Source organism: Staurois parvus, unplaced genomic scaffold, assembly GCF_062004578.1.
Source record: "Staurois parvus isolate SC_StPar_1 unplaced genomic scaffold, SC_StPar_1.0 ptg000538l, whole genome shotgun sequence".
In the NCBI taxonomy this organism is placed as follows: domain Eukaryota; kingdom Metazoa; phylum Chordata; class Amphibia; order Anura; family Ranidae; genus Staurois; species Staurois parvus.
In genome coordinates, this window is record NW_028318334.1 from 6,279,592 (window position 1) to 6,295,772 (window position 16,181).

Genomic DNA, 16,181 nt, shown 5'->3' on the forward strand with positions numbered 1-16,181 from the left:
TAAGTAAGTGCACCCCCATGACTTACAAGAGAAGTATGGCCAAAAAAAACTGTGTACATACATCTCTTTTAAGCAGGCAGGCAGATATTATATTAAGATTATTTAGGGCAGCTTTCTTCCCTCTAAACTGTAATGGTGGCCACATGCTTTTCAATTTTATTATCCGATTGATTGAATCAAAATGATTGAATCTGAAAACAATAACATAAATGATCTGATTGATTTAGATCGGATTCAATCAAACTGCATCAATCGGACAGGGTGGAAAATTATTGATTGCTTTGCATCGATTGACAGCACTGACATACTTTGTTCAAGAATATCCGATTTTATTTCGATTGATCAGATTCCATAGTGGAAACAGAAATGTGATCAATAACTTAGGATTGTAAGTTATGATGGTAACTTAACTATTGAACCTACTGAAACTATTGAAATCCGTTTAGTCATGGGTGGCATATTGATCGAATGAATTGGTGATTATAGATTGATTATTTCTCTCTTCGATCAGAAAAGAAATAAAGTAGATGGGACAACAGTGGATTTTTTTTTGTATTGAATAGATAGGCAGAGCCACTGTCACTTGTAGGATCTGCCTGTCCCTGGCTATGAAAGAAGCCCATGCCAGGCTGTGGACCCCCCTCCTCCATCCACCTCTGTAGACGGTGGAGGGTGACAGCTGTAATGCTAATCTGTGTTGTTCTTTAGGCTGCTTGCAGCAGTTCCAATTTCAGGATGGGAGGGGCTCTTTTTTTACCTCCCAGAATTAAAAACCTGAACAGATCCCAGCACTCTGCAAAGCAAGACTAGAAGAGAGAAGGTGAACGGACATCACAGTAAGGACCCCATTTACTCTGATTTCCTAGCCTGCCTTGTAGGATGCACCTGGGATAGTTTTGATGTATTTCTGGGATCTTGTATATCTTCTTAGTTCATTCTGCAATGCCTTCCTAAGTATGTAGGGGACCAGTCCATCCTGGAATATTTCCTACTATGTATGGGACATAGGGGTTACAGCCTAGACTTGGTCCCAGCAGGACACTCGTCTTTTGGCTAGACGTTCCCGAGTCATGGTACGAGTGCAGCTCAGATAGGAAGCCTTTAAACACATTTGGAAACATTAGTTCATTAAGTCTGCTTTGATCGTTCCTTCTTGGCAAGCAGCGCCCGCTAATTTGCTATTTTGGCTGATTTTTTGTTGTGTTACTAGGAAACGCACTACACTGAATTGGGATTAGTTTGTAACCTGAAGGGTCCATTTAGATCACTCCATTTTTTTGTAGCATTAGGTAAGTGCATTGTCACGCGTCAATATGCGTTTCCTTTATACGTTGATGCTCCTTTTCAATGCATTTTTGAATTTAGGATTTGGAGTGGATAAGGTTAGCAGCCGTTGACCAAGCGGGTGCCATTGCAGCAAAACGCAGGTGATATGTTTTTGGTGTGCTGCTATTGACTTCTATGGGCCAAGGAGACTTTTTTTTTATTTTCGAAATGCATTACACTGCAGCACTGCGTTAGAAAAGACATTGGATGAGATTTACTAAAACTGGAAAATAACTGTCACTTTTTGAAGATATGGGGTTGATTAACTAAAACTGCAAAGTGCAAAATGTGGTGCAACTCTGCATAGAAACCAATCAGATTCCTGGATTTATTGCCAAAGCTTAACTGAACAAGCTGAAGTTAGAAGCTGATTGGCTACCATACACAGCTGCACCAGATTGCTCCAGTTTTAGTAAATCTTCCCCATTGTCCTTATTATGGCAGACTACCATTAAAATGTGACAGCATAAATGGACCCTTAGGGGTGGATTTACTAAAGGCAAATAGACTGTGCACTTTGCAAGTGCAGTTGCTCCAGAGCTTAGTGAAAGCTCACTTCCATCATGTGCAAGCATGTGATCAGATATTCTTTGTAAAGTGAAGCTTCACCATATTCACTAAGCTCTGGAGCAACTGCACTTGCAAAGTGCTTATTCTATTTTGCCTTTAGTAATCAGCCCCTTATGTTGTAAACAGGGGCAGACTGACCATTTGGAAACTCGGGCACTGCCCGAGGGCCCGGGGTCAGTAGGGGGCCCCATGAGATGCCCCCTGGTACCTTTTTCATAGGCTTTTTTGAGTTTGGGCAAGGACACTGGGGCCCCATGATCCCCTATTGCCCGAGGGCCCCATGAGTTGTCAGTCCACCCCTGGTTGTAAACTACCAACGACACACTCAGGAATTGTCATTGACTTGAGTCATCATTGGGTAAGTGCAGATTGTAGAACTACTACTGTTGGACCACACCAACCTCTAACAGGTAATGCTGGGACTTGTAGTTCAACAAAACAAAGGTGTGTTTTATACAGTAGAGGCTTGAATGTGATGGAAGACAGTATATGTATAATGGCGTCATATATCATGGTTATTTAGCAGCACCCTCCACTAAAAGATTATTACAGTTCAGGGTCTAGTTTATTAACTATTGTATGAGAATGTTGTATAGAATTTAGATTTGTCATGTATTACTAGCACACTATAATAGGAGAAAGCAGGGGATGTTCTTACCAGATCATGACCATACAATCTTTGTACAATCAAGATTTACCAAAACCCAATCTATTCAATTTGTATCCAATCGGGCAGATCCTTGCACTGCCTAGTTGTTGGCAGATCTAAGAAAGATTGTACAATCAGATTGTAACATGTATGAGGAGCTTAACAATTGGAGGTTCTGCCTATTCCAACCAATCAGTTCCAAGACTGGATTCCAAAAAGCTGATCTGGAATTTGTTTGCTCTGAGCAACATCCCTTTTTTACAAAATAGGCACAATGGCGTTGCAGTGACGGTAAATGTCCAAGCAGCACGTAACAATCAAGGAATGAGGTCAGGCATATCCACAGAAGAATGTTTATTCAGTCTTGTGTTTGTAACCAATCTGCAAAGGTTCAGCTGGTTGTTCTCTTTTTCTAGCTGAATGGAGCACACAACAGATACAGGACTCAATTCACAAAGCTTTAACATCCAGGATAAGGATCTTTATTGGAGCCATGTGACAGTCATTTTCAAATCTGATTGGTCTCTGCTGAAAATAACTGTCACTTTTTTGAAGATATGGGGTTGGTTGTTTAACTAAAACTGGAAAGTGCAAAATGTGGTGCAGCTCCGCATAGAAACCAATCAGCTTCCAGGTTTTATTGTCAAACCTTAATTGAACAAGCTGAAGTTAGAAGCTAATTGGCTACCATGCACAGCTGCACCAGATTCTGAGTGCACCAGTTTTACAGGGGTCGAATTCTGACGATTTTTCGATCGAAAATCGAAAACATCATTCGTTCTGTAATCCAATGGTGCCACCAATGATTTTGAGAAATCGGTCATTTTTCACGAATTTTCCAGCATCCCCGATAAACAAAATTGGGAGGAACTACAAAAATCGGCTGGTGCCATTGCCCCACTAACAGAGCGAAAATCGTCTGATTATTCTTAGGTCCGATTTTCGAATAAAAATTCGTTCTAAAATCGACCCATGCATGGCTGACCTTAGTTATGCCCCGTTTACATGTTTAGAATATTGAACGAATGATCATCTGTTTTTTCTCACATCAAAAGTGAAAAGGTTACTAAAGTCACGAAAATTCTTTAAACGACAGAATAAAAATTCTGAAGACTAATGTATTTGTATTGTATTTTCGGACGGCTACTGTACTGGTTAAACGAAAATCGAACGATACCGGATACATTTTTGTGCTTGTTCCTTCTTTTTTTTTTTTAATGACGATTGCTGTGTGCTAATAATCAGATTATCGTACGATCGTTTTAAAGTGACATTTTTCATGCAATATTCTGATCGTATATATGGGGCTTAAATCCTCATAGCGTGAGATACAGTCATTGTTCAAGTATTTAGACAGCCACGAGTGAAGGTTGTCTGAATACAATAGCCAGCGGGGAAGATCCTTCATCCTCATTGTTTAGTGTGGTGGAATGTATTAGAGATTGTAGCGTGTATGGCTGGCTGAAATTTTTTCCAATTAGTCTATGGGCTGCACCAAAGAGATCCAACAGATTTCCTTCATATATGTTAAATAGCATGGATGGGCAAATCTCCCACTAATTTTGGAAGAAATGGCAAAAATGTATATCTACTATAATTGAAAACGTTGGCCCTATCACACAGAGGGTCATTATTATAGAGTCCTCACCCATGTCTCCCATTGGGCCATCCAATCAAGACCATGATGAAGCCACACGATACACAGCAATCCATCATTTCATTTTATCTCCTCCTAAGGTTGACCTTACACTATTATGAGACTACATGGTGAAAATAGAGATGTGACCGATAACTTACAATCAAACCTTCCAACAATTGATCAAACTCCATTTCCCTGTGTGTGTGGCATATTGATCAATTGGGTTGTTGACTATCAATCCATTACTATTATCAGGAGAGATCGATCAGAAAATAAAAAGATCTTTTATTGAAGGGTGTATGGCCACCATTAGGGAGGGTGTACTATGCGATTGTATAATAATCTGATCAATAAAAATATGATCTGATGCATGACCAAAGCATCTCAGTGCTGCCAATCGAACAAAAAAATGATTGATCGAATGATTGATAATGTATAACTGACAATTTTCTGCCATAGAGGATTGACTCTGTTTGATGGCATCTGATATAAATGAAGTCTAAAGTTGGCCATACGCTAGTCAAATTTTGTTTGAAAATTTTTGCTTTAAGAACATTTTTGGAGTCAAATCAACATTCATTTTTGACCACAGTAACGCAAGATTTGAAAAAATAATTTTTTTCTCATGTGAAGGAATTTAATACAGTCTACGTGGTTTTCACTTAGGAAAGTCCATTCACTCAAAATCAAATGTTAAAAGCAAACTTTTTTAAATACTAATCGAACCACCTTCATCATGCCATAGAATGTACCGATGAGAAATTTTGTATGAATGTTCATACATCGAAAACCTACCAGTTGTATGGCCAGCTTTAAAGTGTTACTAAACCCCGGACCCTGCATTCACTATATCTGGTCTCCCACAGTACACAGAACATGGAAATTCAATTATTTTAGTAAATATAAACCGCTAAATACCTTTTCTCATCAGCAGTTAGAGCAGTCTTGTGACTTCTATCAGTGCCCAGCAGAGCACTGGTTAAAGCTTGTAGGAGGAGTTTTCATTCTGCTCTGACTGTCCTATGAAGCTGCATGACCCCTGACCCTCTGTCTGGACAGTGCTGATCACATGTACCCCCCCCCCCCAAAAAAAAAGAAAACCTCTCTAGCCATACACACTAAACTTAGCATGTTCAGAGTAACTCCTAGAGCTCTGTACTATCAGCAGATGGATTGGGGACAGTAGAAAAGGGGAGGATAAGAGAAGACAGGATCAAACAGCCTTTTTACAAAATGGATTAACCCCTTAGGTTCCACAATATATAACAAGCATGCTTTACTGCATATACAGATTGATTTTACTGTTGTGGGTTTAGTATCATTTACATTAGTCAGAAGGGAAGTTATGGCTATTCAACTGTTTGCCAATTTGGTTGTTTTGATTGAAACACAACTTGATCGAATAATAAAATGGAAGTGTGTATGGCCACCATTAGATCTACCATCAATTATGTAGTACAAACACCAGTCTGATTTGGTACTAATTGATGAACGTTTAGATTTGTTTTTGTTGCATAGTTTTCAGAACGATAATGCAGGCCATACATGGTTCAAATTCCGAACAATTTTTCATCCGAAAATCTGAAACGTCATTCGCTCGGTAATCTGATGGTGCCATCATTGATTTAAAAAATCGGCCGACCAAGTCATAAAGTTCACCCCATATAACAGGCGAAACTTCTGTTCCTTCCAGGTCACGGCTCATGCGCATATTATTTTCGGAAAAATGACTGTATGATTTGACCATCATTGAGTCAAAAATCGGTAGTTTTTCACAAATTTTCCAACATGCTCGATCACCGAAAAGTGGAGGAACCACGAAAATCCTCCGGTGCCATTGACCCACTAACAGACCAAAAATCGGCCGATTATTCTTAGGTCCAATTTTCGGACGAAAAATCGGTGGAATTTCAACCCATGTATGGCCGGCCTTAGGGAGATTGTATAGTGTATGCCAGATTAAGGTAGCCCAAGATGCCCCATTCCCACCCACTGCACCGTCATATCGGGTAAACCAATCAGGGTGTAGAATTAAACAATTGCCTTGACTTTTGCTCATGAATCCTAGAACATGTGATGTGTGTGTGTATGAAGTCCAGACATAGGGGACTGTATGAGTGATGGATGGTTGTATGATGGGTATGGCTCACTCTCACCACTGGATGATTGTACATGATCACAGTCCCTGCCGTACCTCCGGCTGGGCCCACCATTCCATTGACTGATGACTGTATATACTGTCAGGACTTAATGTATCTTAAACGATCCCCAGCATTGTGTATGATAAATATGCCTCTCTAGTCTGGAGACGCTGCGCTCCTCTGTACGGAGCCTTGGTCCCTTCATACATCTAGTCTGGGGGTAATAGAAGATGACAGATGGCTTTCCATGGGGTAGGAGACACAGGAGAGAGTAATTGTTTCCTTGTGTTCCATGCTCCCCGTCTATTTGTATTTCTGAGCTTTTCAGGCGTTCATTGTCGTTTTCCATGGTTTACTGTAAAGGGACGTATTCTGGAGTACACTGACAACTCTTTCTACGAGGAGTCTGGGATGTGCGGAGCTAGGACAGTATACAGCCGGCTTGCCTTGTACTATGTTTGGTATGCTGACCCCTCAGACACTTTTAACACCCCAGCTGTCTCCTTCTTAGGTATACTGTATAGACAAAGGAGCTCTGTGAATGGAGCCTGTTGGGGACCAGGAATTTTACAGACAGTACTGGAAACCTGCACTGCCATGGAAGAACTCCTATACATTATATATCAGGATTGGATCAAATATTGTCAGAGTAAAGATAAACTGCAAAAGATTATTTTATAGTCCTTGCTTTTTTTTTTTTTTTTTTTAATAATCTTATAATCTCAGTGTTTTTTCAGTTAATACATTGTACACTATAAAATTAATAAACTATTACATTTCTTACATCAGTACTTCCAGTTTAAAGCTTTCAATGCTGCTGGTTCCTGCACTTTCAATGCTGCTTCCCTTAACTTCCAGTTTCCATAGGAAAGAATTAACAGTAGACAGTGCAGTCTGTTAGTTTGGAGAGGAGAAAGGGAGGTGGAGGGAGGGGCAGGGGAGTGCCTTGCCACCCAAAGCTAGAGGACTGTGTGTTTCTATTGATGCACACAGTGTAGGGAGACACGGCTCTAGTCCCTGAGTTTCCAGTTTCCACAGGAAAGAATTAACAGTGGACAGTGCAGTCTGTTAGTTTGGAGAGGAGGAGGGAGGGGCAGGGGAGTGCCTTGCCACCCAAAGCTAGAGGACTGTGTGTTTCTATTGATGCACACAGTGTAGGGAGACACAGGTCTAGTCCCTGAGTTTCCAGTTTCCACAGGAAAGAATTAACAGTGGACAGCGCAGTCTGTTAGTTTGGAGAGGAGGAGGGAGGGGCAGGAGAGTGCCTTGCCACCCAAAGCTGGAGGGCTGTGTGTTTCTATTGATGCTCACAGTGTAGGGAGACACAGCTCAAGTCCCTGAACTTCCAGTTTCCACAGGAAAGAATTAACAGTGGACAGTGCAGTCTGTTAGTTTGGAGAGGAGGAGGGAGGGGCAGGGGAGTGCCTTGCCACTCAAAGCTAGGGGACTGTGTGTTTCTATTGATGCACACAGTGTAGGGAGACACAGCTCTAGTCCCTGAATTTCCAGTTTCCATAGGAAAGAATTAACAGTGGACAGTGCAGTCTGTTAGTTTGGAGAGGAGGAGGGAGGGGCAGGAGAGTGCCTTGCCGCCCAAAGCTAGAGGACTGTGTGTTTCTATTGATGCACACAGTGTAGGGAGACACAGCTCTAGTCCCTGAATTTCCAGTTTCCACAGGAAAGAATTAACAGTGGACAGTGCAGTCTGTTAGTTTGGAGAGGAGAAGGGGAGGAGGAGGGAGGGGCAGGGGAGTGCCTTGCCACCCAAAGCTAGAGGGCTGTGTGTTTCTATTGATGCACACAGTGTAGGGAGACACAGCTCTAGTCCCTGCATGCAAGGGTGACTCCATAGGATGTTGAAAGAGAAAGAATTCAGGAAACTGAAGGCAGCTGTCATGGCACCAGCTTAAAGAAGAACTCCGGGATTGGCAAAAATATCACTCATTAGTTCATCCCCCTACACAAAACATTAAACAGTTTGTAGCGCTACCCTCTTGAGGGATTTGGTTGGGTCCCCCTAAGCTCTACACAGCCAGGCAACACGCATTTTTCCACATTTTGCACGCAGAGGCACTAACACAGTCCTTGAACTGGTTTTTGTTGTTTTTATTGAGGGGTTAACACCTTGGATGGGGCTAGGGGTATACGGGATGCCCAAGGAACTGTAAACTTGAGGAAAAACTTCTTAGCAATCTGTACAATATGTAGATCCCCAAAAATAGCACTGTCTCTTTAAAGAGCTCTTGAAAGTCCCCTTGGTGTACCTCCTTAGACCCCAGATTTATCCTTTGTCTTCACCTAGCTGCACTGAGGGTATCCCTGGGCAAGGGATTCCAGGATCTAGCAATGAAGTAGTCCCAGAGGGGTGTAGGAGTACTCACACTGTCCTGTCATCATGGTGGGTTGGTGGCTGCCTTCAGGCCTTACGCTGGGCTGGCTCCTTCCCTGCTGCTCAGGATGTCCTCCATAGGAGACTTTGGGCAGTTGAGATCCTCCTTTTCAGCATTCTGCCTGTAGGTAGGCTCCACTCCCTGAGGCCCCCTCCCAGGCTCCACACTCCAGCCTTCTCTCAGTCCATCTTCCACCTGACTCCCCTTCTGGTCAAGCTCTGTCACATTTAATGGTTGTCCTTGGTCACCATGCCCGGCCACCTGTCTGGGGATTGGCCATGTTCCCTTAAATATGCAAATCTGGGCCTCCTCCCCTCCTCTTCCAGAAAGTTCCAACAGTTTCTGGAAGGGTGAGAGGGCTCCAGAAGCCCTGACCTGTAGAGTTTCCTAGTCTGTCCTGAGGTGAACTTCTGCCTCACTCCCAGGCTGACTCATCCCAGGCTGCTAGCAAGCCTCTAACTAACATAAATCATATCTAGCAAAACTAGAGAGCACTACAAGTTAACAGCATTTTGAAAATCCTTACCATTTAGGAGAAAAGTCTAATTGGATTTTCATGACCTCATCTCTGTAATTCAAAAGATACCAGTATCTGCTCTGCCAAGGAGGAAGTTCAACAGCAGAAATTACATCATATCCTCTCCTTTCTCTCTGCAGTAAAAGGAAACTACAGTTCCCATCATCCTCAAGGAATTGTAGTGAATGTGGGCGGATACACTAGGCCTGTGCATGTTGAATGTGTCTGAGAGTCTCAGTCCGCCAACCACTGCAAGTGGGACTGAAATAGATTACAGAAGGGATGTGCCAAGATCAGTGGCTGGGATAATAGGAGGCATAGCAGCCACTGGTCTTACAAACAGGAAACCAAAGAGAATGAATGGTTTGATTTGAAAATGAATAGGATATTTCAGAGCAACTACTGAGTTAACAAGAAGATGAGGACATATTCAGTGAAGGTAGGAAATCAGCAACAAGGACCTGGAAAAAAGTTTTTGCCCGGAGTTCTGCTTTAAACTGGAACATAGGCAGGGATTAAAAGATAACAAAACTGCAGATCAGTAAGTAATCACATCAGCTGCTGGAAATGCTTACAAACTGAGGGTTTAATATCACTTTAAAGCTGAAGCTTAGGTATGGCAGCTTGGACCAATGTGATTATGCATGTGTCATACCTGTGGGATCCCTGTGAAAGTGGAAAACCACTGCAGTAGGAACCACTACTACAGTAATAGCAGCTGGCTTCTGTGCCAATCAGCTGTCCTGCTGCTTAGTGAACACAAGAGGTCACTCACTCAGCACAGTACCATTCCGGAACTACTCTACATTTTCTCAAAGACAGCAAAGCATTAGCTGATTGGATAAGATGGAAATTGTGACATCACCACCCCACCTCTACAGTACATCCAATCAGGGAATGTTTTGCACTCATTGAGAAAATGCAAAGCATTCTTTGAATGGTGCCCCTGCTGACTGAGCGTCCTCCAGTGTTCACAGTGCAGTAGGGCAGTCACTCACCATGTGACCCAGAAGCAAGCAGTGAGCACTGTAGTAACAGTGTTTACCACCTTGATTTCAAGTTTTGGAGGGATCTCACAGGTATGACGCATTGTTGGACCAATGCATCTATGTAAAACTTGCCATACCAAAACTTCAAGTATAACTGAAGGCAAAGCTTTTTGTTTAGTTTTTTTTTTACAGTTTTTGATAGAGTGGAGAGATATTAGAACCCTGTCAGTTTTTATTGCTGTATGTGCCTCCATTACGGAGATGTCCCCTCTCTATTTGTCCTGTTTACCATTATCATTTAAAATGAAAGCAAAAGAAAATCCCACATTCTGTCCCCAGAAAAGAAATAGAGGGGAAATCTTCCTATAGGGACACTAGTTCTGGTGACCCATTGGTGGTGACACATTGGGATTCCCTCACTTTAGAGGAGGTGTCAGACCCCAAGCAAGCTTGTGAACTACTGTAGAATGGAAATCTGTAACTTGGTATTTTTCATTACTGATACAAAGCTGTATAATAGAAAGTAGGGTCTCTTTAAGAGTAGTTTTTGGTCGAGAGATATGAGTTTTAACCTTTATGTTTTTATTCTGTTGTCTGGGAGTTTTATAGTCATTTTCTGTCTTGGTGACCATGTCTGTCCCCAGGACAAAAAGTAAAGGGGAATAAAGAAGTTTACAGCTGTTAGGAGGACAATGGTCAAAGGTGGGTACTTCAATTGTCACAAAATAAGAAATAAAGGGAAATGTTCTCAGCGGGAGGGGAAAGGTTTTAACCTTTCTCACTCTATCCAAAAGTAGAACAAAACATTTTAGGTGGAGTTCAACTTAAAAATACAGTATATCTAAAATAAAAACAGTTTTTTTTTTCGGGTAGAGTAGAGAAGGGTTAACTACCCAGTCAGCTTTTTTCATTGGAGAGAGCCTGACATTAACCAACAACATCCCTGCCCCAAACCCGGAACAGCCTTCCACTACCCCCCCACCATACTCGGCGATAAGGAGACGCTCATCTTCACAGCTCCGGACATCCCTGGGAATGAGAGTGAGGCTCTACATACACCATGAAGCAGCCCGCAGACTCTCTCGGATCTGACCTGGTTCCCATGGTGCGTGTGTCCCTTCTTTCATTCCTTCTTCTGGGGGGAGGTGTTGCCCCCCTAAAAAATTCCACCCTAGGCAAGTGCCTTGTGGTAAATACGCCCCTGCTGCTTACACAAGGGAAGAAGCTTCCATAGGATGCCTCAACAGGATTCCATGTAATTGGAGACAGATGACATGCCCCACCAATTATACGGAGTCCCAAATAAATTGTTTAATAATTATTTTTGGATTTCCTACAATTGATGTGCCACTTCATCTCCATCCAACCACAGTTTTTTTTTCATTGCTATCTGGCTCACCTGGTAGACTTTCTATCATTTCCTGTCCTGGAGACATAACAGTAAACAAAATTAATATATACGTGATTTTGCGCACACATGCCGCCCTGTAGCAGTGTTTCTGCTATAAGGCAGTGCAGAAGTGGTTAGTTGGCTCCTGTCTAAATTGGCCCTAATATGTGTATGTATGAATGTGAGTTAGGGTCCTTAGATTGTACGCCCCTTGAGGGTTAGGGAGTGATGTGAATGTACGATGTACTTTATATGTAAAGTGCTGCACAAATTGTTGGAGCCACATGACTACCTGTAGTAATAATAATAATAATATTTATCATCATCTTCACCCCTCCCACCCATTTGTCAATCCCTGCAGGTTCCACAAAGTTCAGATGCTCACCCACCCAGCAGATCCAGCGTTATAATGTTGCGATCCTCTTCTGTTCTGCCACCGCTAGGGTCACACAGCGCCATGTTTTGCTTGATATCATTGTGAGACAGCTGGCTCTTCTGGGTTCCACTCCTTTTCTGATGTGACACTCCTTTTCTGAATGAAAGCCTATGTCTCCTGAGATATGTGGTGTGCATATTCAAGGAGGCACAAGGAGCACAGTGCACGTCATTCTCCAAAGCAAGGGATGTGTATGGAGGGCAGGACCAAACACTTTTCATTAAAAGAAAAGAAAAAAAAAGAAAGAAAAGATAAATTCAAATAAGAGCGATACGTTGTGGAGGAGAGTAGGGACATTTGTTTTGAAGGTGAAGATCTGCTTTCAGAATACAAATTGAAAATAATTTTTCTTTAAAACAGAGTTTAGTGTCACTTTAACCACTTCAAAACCAGACACTCATACCCCCTTCCTGCCCAGGCCAATTTTCAGCTTTCAGCACTGTCACGCTTTGAATGACAATTGTGCGGTCATGCAACACTGTACCCATATGACATTTTTACTATTTTTTTTCACACAAATAGAGCTTTCTTTTGGTGGCATTTAATCACCACTGAATTTTATATTTTTTGCTAAATAAAACAAAAAACACCTGAAACTTTTGAAAAAAAAACGCACTTTTCTTTGTTTCTGTTATACAATTTTGCAAATAAATAACATTTCTTCATAAATTTAGGGCAAAATGTATTCTGCTACATTTCTTTGGTGAAAATAATAATAATAAATTGAATTTTCATTTCTTTTTTCAAATGTTTCTATTATTTATTTTATTTTTTATTCCATTTTTTCTTTTTTTACTATTATTTTTTCAGCACACTCTGACCAAAGCAATACAGTGTTACCATAGTAACATTGAACTACTCTGGGCAAGTGATCAGGATTTTATTTTTTTTTAACACACTATGATTGCTAATACAAATGTATTTCATTGATATTTTCAATAATTTTTGATTTTTGAATTTTTTGATTCATTCAGTCTTTTGTTGTGATTAGCTGTGATTGGGCAAAGCTGATCACATGATACAGATGGGCTGTGATTGGCCCAGTCTGTATCAAGTGACTGCCTTGACCACTCTCAGCTAACAACATAATTGTATACAATGGATGGCATGACAGGAAGCCATCCATTGTATACAATCGACATGTGATCTGCTGTGATTGGTTACAGCGGTCACATGACACTGGCAATGGGCCGGTGTGGTGATAGTTCATTGGCTTTGTCCTGTGGCCCCACAGTCGTGTGAGTGGCTCATATGGACAGGACGTCATATGACTCCCAGTCACAACGGTGAGTGTCCCGCCTGGCTGTCAATCTGCTATAGGCCGGAAAGGAAGGTGTTAAAATTAATCTAACATCAGATATTATTGTTATTATTATTGTTTGTTTTGTTTCCAAACTTCAGGTATCAGCATACAAAAATGTATACAAAAGGCATCAGATATTTGTTTTTTTTTGTTAAGCCCTTTCTCTCTGAAATATGTGGTCTCTCTTCAGAGGACTGACACACTCCCTGCTGAGTGTGAGCTAAAGCTGTCCAATGTGCATACAATTTACTGATTGCAGAGTTAAAGGTCTGGCAGAGGGTGTCTCAGATCTCTGCAGAGAGACCACTGCTTCCACACAAAGGGCAAGGGTGCTTTGTTGCACTGAACTAGCAGAGGGCAGGCCTTTCTACTCAGTTCTGTAGAAAAAAAAAGAACTTTAGGACTTCGCACACCATTTACAGCTTTTGTTTTGGTGACCACCAGTATAGGGTGACCCTCCTCCCAATGACCACCAATGTAAAAGGGTCCTTCTCCCACTGACCACAAATCTAAGGGAGATTGTCTCCAATGAACACCTTTAACTGACCAGAAATGTAAGGGAGAACTTCACTGACCACCAATATAAGGAGGCATGTCTCAACTGATCATCAACATAAGCCATCCTTACTCCACTGACCACCAATGTAAGAGAACACTACAGTTTTCGCTGACTGCATTTCTTCTCTGGCCATGATTATGATTAGTTTCATTTCATTATTATTGCTGAAAATAATTTTGTAGTATAAAGCAACCCTGGGTGTTACGTAAATACGCTAAGTACACCACATTCCTGCTTCTTTTATTTATAATTATATCTCAGCTTAGTGTTCATGATAATGTGCAATAAGCTGTAAATGCAATCATTATTAGCAGGGGTCCCCGTGACTTCCAGAACTGTGCCGAATATGTACCCCAAAGTGCTTAACATCTGAGCACTTCTGAGTTCAGAGCTGTCAAAGTGCTGGCTGAAAATTAAGCAAACAGCAGATCGAGCATAGGACAGGGAAGACACTAGGGGTCTAATAAACCCCTGATGTCTTCATAACAAGTGCATGAGTATGAACCCCAAAGTGCTTAACATCTGAGCACTTCTGAGTTCAGAGCTGTCAGAGTGCTGGCTGAAAATTAAGCAAACAGCAGATTAGGCATAGGACAGGGAAGACATTAGGGGTCTAATAAACCCCTGATGTCTTCATAACAAGTGCATTAATATGAATCCCAAAGTGCTTAACATCTCAGCACTTCTGGGTTCAGAGCTGTGAGAGTCAATGCTGAAAATTAAGTAAACAGCAGATTGAGCATAGGGCAGGGAAGACATTAGGGGTCTAATAAACCCCTGATGTCTTCATAACAAGTGCATGTCACCTGCCCAATGCTATCACATGGGTGGCGTGGTAGCTCACATGTGACAGCAATAAACTGAAGTGAAAAAGTGTTAACAATTAAAAATAATTACATATATTTACTATAGGAGCACCCCCACTGCCCTACGAACACACATATGAATGCAAGTGAGCACATAGGGTGTGCACATGTATGCAAATGAAAATAGGCAATATATACTGTGTACTGCTACTAATGAGTTAGAGAAACCAATCTAGGTCCCTCATTTCTGTTAACTAATGAGCAGTAAAGGCATTTAAAGCCTATTGATAATTTTGGGTACCATATTTTTTTATACAGGTGAACGCAGGTATGGGGCCTGACACATCAGAGTCTAGTAGACCTCTGAAGTCTCAATAAAGTGAGCAGTGCAAAGTACAAATGCTGTCTTATTAGGCCTATTGATCCTCTATGTGATATCAATAATGTTCAGTTAAAGAAAACTGTAAAGTTACACCCAAGCACTTAACACCCCCCCCCAAAAAAAAAATATGGCCCCTCTCAGTGCACCCACGTATATTCACATACTTACATGAATGCACATGTCATGGGTACCTACAAATCTTTGTATAAAAAAATCTTGTGACATAACAAATTGAAACTATCGCCGTTTTATTCTTAAGAGTTTCTGTTTCCAGAAAATATATAATGTTTGAGGGTTGTAGCTAATCCTAAGGCCTAAAATTATTTTTTTTCTTTAACGTGTGCAAAAAATGCAAAAATGACTCTGCCAGTTGAAGGGGTTTGAGGCAAGCTGCTATGCAAAATGCAGGGCAAAATAGCATGTTTTGCTTTAGCACTTCTGAGCTTCCATTTATACCCACTCCACTCCATTCAGCCCCTAAGAGCAAGAAGACACCAAGTGCTTCTGAGTATGAGGGAGCCTGTGATTTTCTCCATATGACAGCACTAGTCCATAGTGATTGGAAGAGTCCTCGGCCCTGTGTAAGCTCTGATTTTCAATTACTTTGCTCCTGGAGGAGCAGTGGTGGGGAATGAAGGACAGTTTCGGTGAGTTTGTCCTGCTGAGTAGGGTAGCATAAAAATGAGCTTATTGCTTTGCCCTGCATGGTAAAAAAAAACACATTAAGTTTAAGTACAGTAATTAAATGGCTTTGTAGAGGGAGAACAAGGACAGATTAAAACCCTCACCCACCACTTGCACACAGTCCATATGAAAAAAGCTCCTGATTTTATTGCATGTTAACATTCAACATTTTTCCATAATCTGAAAGGCACTAAATGTCCTTGACAGTAGGTCCAAATTAAGTAATAACATTCCAAAGCCAAATATGTGATATATGATTTCAGTTTGCTTCCAGAGCTAAATAAAATGTTATTAGACACTTTAAAAATAGTTCAAATAAGAAGCTCAATTAAGAAAGGAGAATTTATTTTGGAAACTTAGGAACAGTCATCCGTGGAATTCTGTACTTTTGCCTCTCCTG

The 16,181-nt window shown here is 41.4% G+C and overlaps 1 protein-coding gene across 3 annotated transcripts in view; it reads left to right on the plus strand.

Moving 5' to 3' along the window:
• Nucleotides 1-744: 744 nt before the first annotated feature.
• Nucleotides 745-16,181, plus strand: part of MATN4 (matrilin 4) — a 135,515-nt gene continuing 120,078 nt past the window's right edge. For all 3 annotated transcript variants that reach the window (XM_089690644.1, XM_089690645.1, XM_089690646.1), the window contains exon 1: nt 745-836. The gene's annotated coding sequence lies outside the window, so the exon portion shown is untranslated. The remainder of the gene's footprint in view (nt 837-16,181) is intronic.